The sequence below is a fragment of the Piliocolobus tephrosceles genome, chromosome 4, assembly GCF_002776525.5.
Source record: "Piliocolobus tephrosceles isolate RC106 chromosome 4, ASM277652v3, whole genome shotgun sequence".
In the NCBI taxonomy this organism is placed as follows: Eukaryota; Metazoa; Chordata; class Mammalia; order Primates; family Cercopithecidae; genus Piliocolobus; species Piliocolobus tephrosceles.
In genome coordinates, this window is record NC_045437.1 from 64,632,608 (window position 1) to 64,638,607 (window position 6,000).

Consider the following 6,000-nt stretch of genomic DNA (forward strand, 5'->3'; position numbering starts at 1 on the left):
TTAAAATTAAATGAATTTGTGAGCCATTTGGTCTGTGGTATTTTGTTATGGTGGCCTAAGCTCATTAAGGCAGATTTTGGTACTGAGAAGTGAGGTATTGTAATTAAAAACAAACAAAGAAACAAAAAGCTAAAAATGTGAAGCAGTTTTGAAACTGACAAATGAGTAGAGGCTGGAAAAATTCTGATGTGCAAGCTGGAAATAAGGTTGGTAAGGGTGATTCTGGTGAGGTGTCATTGGGGAATGAGGAACATGCCATTGGGAAATGAAGAAAAGACAACCCTTGATATGAAGTGGTGAATAGCTTGGCAAAACAGTATTCTAGCATTTTGTGGAAGGTAGAGCTTGAGAGAGAGAAAATTAAGTATGTATCACTAAGACCTGTAATTAAAGTGTTAAAGTACACAGGAAATTTCATTCTTCCTGACTGCTTACAGGAAAATGCAAAAGAGGAGACTTGAATTGTAGAAGAAATTGTTAAGGAAAAAGGAACCAGAGCTTGGAGATTTGGAAAATTCTCAGCCTATCCATACTGCAAAAATTAGAAAACTTGTGCTGAAGAGAATCCTGAAAGTGTGGCTGAACAATCATCTGATAAAGAGATCATGAATGAGATTTATGGACTATATCAGCCATCTTAACAGAAATGAGGAGAGAGACTGGATTATGCTAGAAGAGACATTGCCACTTAGATTGTGCCACCTAAAATAGACATACAAGGTAGAACAAGCAAGGCTGTCACAGTTCTTAGATTTTACAAGAAGGGGACACAGAAATAATCGGCTGTGAAAGTTTACTGGCAGTTATGGATGGTTTCATTCCTGCCATGCTCTGCAGGATCCGTGGGAACAGAAGAGATCTTTGAAGGAGCATCTTTTAACAATCCGCCTCTGGGGCTTACATCATCTTGGCTCCTGGTAAATTTTGACATGTATGTGCCACACTGGCAGCTACTAACCAACAGGGGCTGGGACCAGTCTGCATGATTTATCTCATACAGAACTTGTTAATGCTATGATCTTAGGAATCTAATCACCAAGATGAGGCAGCCTGCAGTACTGACCTTACCATCCATGACCCTTCTTCACAGATACCCAGACTCAGGCAACCATGAAGGAGTTGTATTCAGAACCTGTAGGTTTAATTTCACACCCTCGGGATGGCATCTAAGGCCAATCCATGAGCCGTTAAACCTCCTCAAGGCATTTAGGACAAATCTGATAATCTTTGGTGTTAGTGCCAATAATTAAAGATGGCAACTGATTGGCTAAATGATAACACTCATACCCTTACATTCATAGGGTTTCTCTGCAGTGTGAATTCTTTCATGTCTACTTAGGTGTGAGGAAACAGCAAATGCTTTCCCACATTCTTTACATATGAAGGGTTTCTTTCCGTTATGAGTTCGCAGGTGAACATTAAGGCGTGAGGAATACAGAAATGCTTTGCCACATATCTTGCATACAAAGGGCCTTTCTCCACTATGGATTTTAAAATGTTTACTACGACGGGAAGAAGTAATGAAGGTCTTCCCACATTCAACACATTCATAAGGCTTCTCTCTTGTGTGAATTCTTGTATGTTAAATAAGACTTGTGGGCATAGTGAAGGCTTTCCCACATTCCTTACACTGATAGGGTTTCTTTCTACTGTGACTTCATATGTGTGTAGAAAGGCCCAAGTACCGAGTGAAGGCTTGGCCACATTCCTTACATTCGTAGGGTTTTATTCCAGTGTGAGTTCTTACATGTTCAATAAAGTTGATTTGATCTAGTGAAGGCTTTCCCACAGTATGTACACTTGTTGGTTTTATTCCAGTGTGAATTTGAATGTAATCATTAAGGCATGAGGAATTTCTAAAGGATCTTCCACATTCTTTACATTCAAAGGACTTCTCTCCTTTATGAGTTTTCACATGTGTGTAAAGTTGAGAAAAATTAGTGAAGGATTTCCCACATTTCTTAGTCTTTTTGAATTTCTTTCCTGTGTGAACTGTTACACACTGCTTTAGGTGTGAGGAAGCTGTGATGGCTCTCCCACATTCCTGAAATTCACAGAGTTTTTCACCAGTGTGGATTTCCATGTGATTATCAAGGCTCACAAAATACTTAAAGCCTTTTCCACATTCCTTGCATTTGTAGGATTGTCTTGCATTGAGAATTTCAAGATGTACAGCAAAGCCTGCAGTTAGAGCAAAGATTTTTCCACATGGATTTAATTTGGAAAGTTCCTGTCCAATAGAAGCTTCCTTGTGCACACTGAGGACATCTTTTCCATGACAATTACCCTGAGAAGTGTTCCCTCCATTCTGAGCTCTCACATGTATCTTAAGGCAAAACTGTTCACTGAAGACCTCGCCACAATTCTTACAGTCACAGAGTTTCCATCCACTATAGGCTCTTGTCATTCATATCCCATTGAATATTTGATTCTTCAAAAAACCCTGCTGAAGTGATAACCATTTGGTTCTAGGATGTACTTCCCTTTCTGATAACCATTTGCCAGGTAGTCCACCACCATCCTTTCTACCTTTGTCTTTTCTTCAAAAGGGCAGATTGGTTCCCCAGAAAAAAACCCATGGGACAAATCAGTGGCTGCCATCCTCTGAAGCTGATGGTGCAATGTGCCTCAATGCTCCCTTCCTTGATGCCAGGATCGCCTCTGGGCAGCTTATGAATCTAGGTGGATAGAGGCAATCTCCATTCCTCTTTGTACAGGGTTATTTGCGGTCCACAGCTGGGGTGGACTCCACCACCATAAAGGCAAAACCATGCTGACCAAGCGGAGCCAGTGCTGGAAAAGCTGTTCCTCCTTCATCTTATTTCTAGGATGCAGTATCATTTCAGAAAAACTATACCATCCATCACAGTTTGCACTCTGATTATCAGACTGAAACGTCACAGGATGAGGACGTGCTTTTGTGTTTTAGAGAGACTTTAAAAATTGGGATTTCTTTTATTGCCGTTTGTTCATATTTTTAAGTCACATTTCAGCAAACTGGTGATTTTGTGGTTTGTTATAGGTGGAAAATGAATTGATTTACTATGTTCATGATGACAGCGCGAAGCTTCATGACAATTTCACCATCTTTGCAAATAGCGCAGAGCTTGCAAAACAGTCTTCCTCAAATTCTTTTTGTGACCGTTGAATCTGTAAATTATGATGCTCCGGTGGCAACAGCCAATAACATCCTTCAGGTAAGTGCTACCTGCTTTTGACTTATCGTAAGAACCTGAGGGCTACCAATTTGATTTTCATTTATATTATTTCTAATGATATATAGTAAGACCTATGATTCTGTGTATATAGTTGACAAGTTCCCACTGGTTTTAAATAAATATTACTTATTACTTGGGTGTTCTGCTGGGTACCGTTAGGAGACGAGAAGGAGTCACAATGAGTTACCTTCATATTCTGTTTCATAAGCAGCACCACCCTGAGGCATGGCTGTTTCAAGGCAGGTGAGGGAGGTGCATGCATGTGGGCAGCCTCTGCCAGGCTGGCAGCATCATGGTTAAGAGAACGGCTCTGTAGTGGATGGATAGATCTGGGGATGAGCCCTGGCTCCCCAGTATCGGCTACGTGACCTTGGGCAAGTTACTTAGTCTGCTAATTTGCTCTCGTATGAGTAGGGGGAAATGGAGGCAGAGCTGTGCGGATTAAATGATAAAATCATGTGAAGCTCTCATGCAGTGCTTGATACATGGTTAAGGCTAAATGATAACTCTTATTACTAAAAAAAATGCTCCAAGGCCATATCAGTTTTTGGGTAAAATAAGGCCACTACTGAGTCATGGGACAGTATTTTTCTGGTTCTGGGAGCCTCAGTCCCCCTTTGCTGGCAGATGATCCCCCAGGGCTACTTCCCAAGTGCTCACAGTAAGTACCTCTTGGTTGTGCAGGGTGTTTGCCATTTTACACTTCTGAGCAGGAGCCCCGAGGTGATAGCTGCTGATGTGGCTTTTGTTGCCCACACAGAGAGGATGATGTGCTGGAAGCCTCCTGACACCAGTGGCTCCATTCCCTGCCACATCAGCACTACCTGCTACACTAGCACCACCAGCATTGAAGCTGGCAAACCCTTCCATGCCAATTTACACTCAAGTATCCAAAAACTTCAATTTAATAGATTTTCATGGTTTTCATGTACCCTTTCTTGCTGTCTCTTCTTCTAAGAACCTGTGCATGAATCCATAAGACTGGCTTGAAGAAAAACTGTAACTAATACAATAAGTGCTCAAAAAGTAAGTATTTGCTGTAATTATGTGTCAGGTACTTCTCTAAGGGCTTAAGCCAGCTGAGATATGTGCTACCATTTGTCTTGTTGGACAGATGAGGGAACTGCATGACCGCTGAACAACAGGCTGAGGATGGAAGGACAGCATGGAAGCCTGATGGTTCCTACATGCCTCTGTCCATGGTCTCCAGCAGTGCCTAACACAGGGTAAAGAGGAAATATTTGTTGAAGGAATGAATGAATGGAGATATAAACCATCAATTCCCCCAGCATTGGTCCATGTTTTCTAGACCAGGTTTCTATCTTGACTCTCTTCCTTTTGTGACTGTGTTTCTGGGAGAAGCCTCAGCCTCACACAAATGAGCCCATAGTGGGCTCATTCATCAGGTTTGTCAAGACATGGGAATCTGAATGTGTTCAACTTGAAATTGGGTTGAGATGAATGTTCCCACATACATATTTCACAATTTCAGCCTTGTTTATACTGCTCATGAGGGTCAATAGTTAATAATAGATTATTTAGAAGATCAGAGGAAGTTGTATGGTCAGAGGTGCAGAAAAGGTGGATGTGAGAAAGATTCTGTGGTTCTGTCTGGCAATGGTGCCTCCCTTTGGGTGATGGAGAGCTTGAATATGTGGTGGGGCTTTTTTGTTATCACATTGACTGGAAGATGCTACTGTATTTAATGCCTGAGGGCCAAGGATGCATACTATTTTCAATGTATGGGCTAATCCTACAAAATGAAGGAATGACCCACCCAAAGTGTTGATAGTGTCCTGTTGAGAAATACTCCAGGAAGAGAATTTGGAAATTACAGTACACAGGCCCCATCAGGCTTGCTGCCTGCTTGTTTGCATGGTCTACAAGCTGAGAATGGTTTTTATAGATGAACATTTGCAATCAATTTAATTATAGGAAGCATTAACTTTGAAGCCCATGTAAGCAAAATGTTTTCCCTCAAAAAAGAATTCCATTCTTCTCAGTAGTAGGCATCTATTACAAAAACAAATTACATTCAATTATTATTATTATTATTATTATTATTTTGAGATGGGGTCTTACTCTGTCAGACAGGCTGGAGTGCAGTGGCACGATCCCAGCTAACTGTAACCTCCACCTTTCAGACTCAAATGATCCTCCCACTTCAGCCTCCTGAGTAGCTGGGACCACAGGCACATGCCACTATGGCTAGCTAATTGGTTTTTATTATTTTTGATAGAGGTGGCCCAGTCTGGTCTCAACTCCTGAGTGCAAGTGATCCTCCTGCCCCAGCCTCCCAAAGTGCTGGAATTACAACTGTGAGCCACCACACTTGGCTCAATTATTATTATTATTATTTGAATTTTATCGGTAAAAAATTTGTGAAAAAACTTTTTTCTTGTTATGTAAGTACCCATAAAATATCCTCTGTTTTGTCTCATGGCCCCAAAAGCCTAAACTTAGTTCTGGGTTTTTGTAGAAAATAATTGCCAGCCCACATATATACCATGGAATGCTATGCATTCACTTAAAAAAATTAGTTAATGTCCTTTGCAGGGACATGGATGAAGCAGGAAGCCATTATTCTCGGAAAACTGACACAGGAACAGAAAACCAAACACTGCATGTTCTCACTCATAAGTGGGAGTTGAACAGTGAGAACACATGGAAACAGGGAGGGGAACATCATACAGCAAGGCCTGTCGGGAGGTGGGAGCAAGGGGAGGGAGATCATTAGGACACATATCTAATGCCTGAGGGGCTTAAAACCTAGTCGACAGGT

The 6,000-nt window shown here is 41.4% G+C and overlaps 1 pseudogene; it reads right to left on the reverse strand.

Annotated features, from left to right (window-relative positions):
• Positions 1–1,267: 1,267 nt before the first annotated feature.
• LOC111541555 lies at positions 1,268–2,601 on the reverse strand (annotated as a pseudogene).
• Between the last annotated feature and the right edge of the window lie 3,399 nt (positions 2,602–6,000).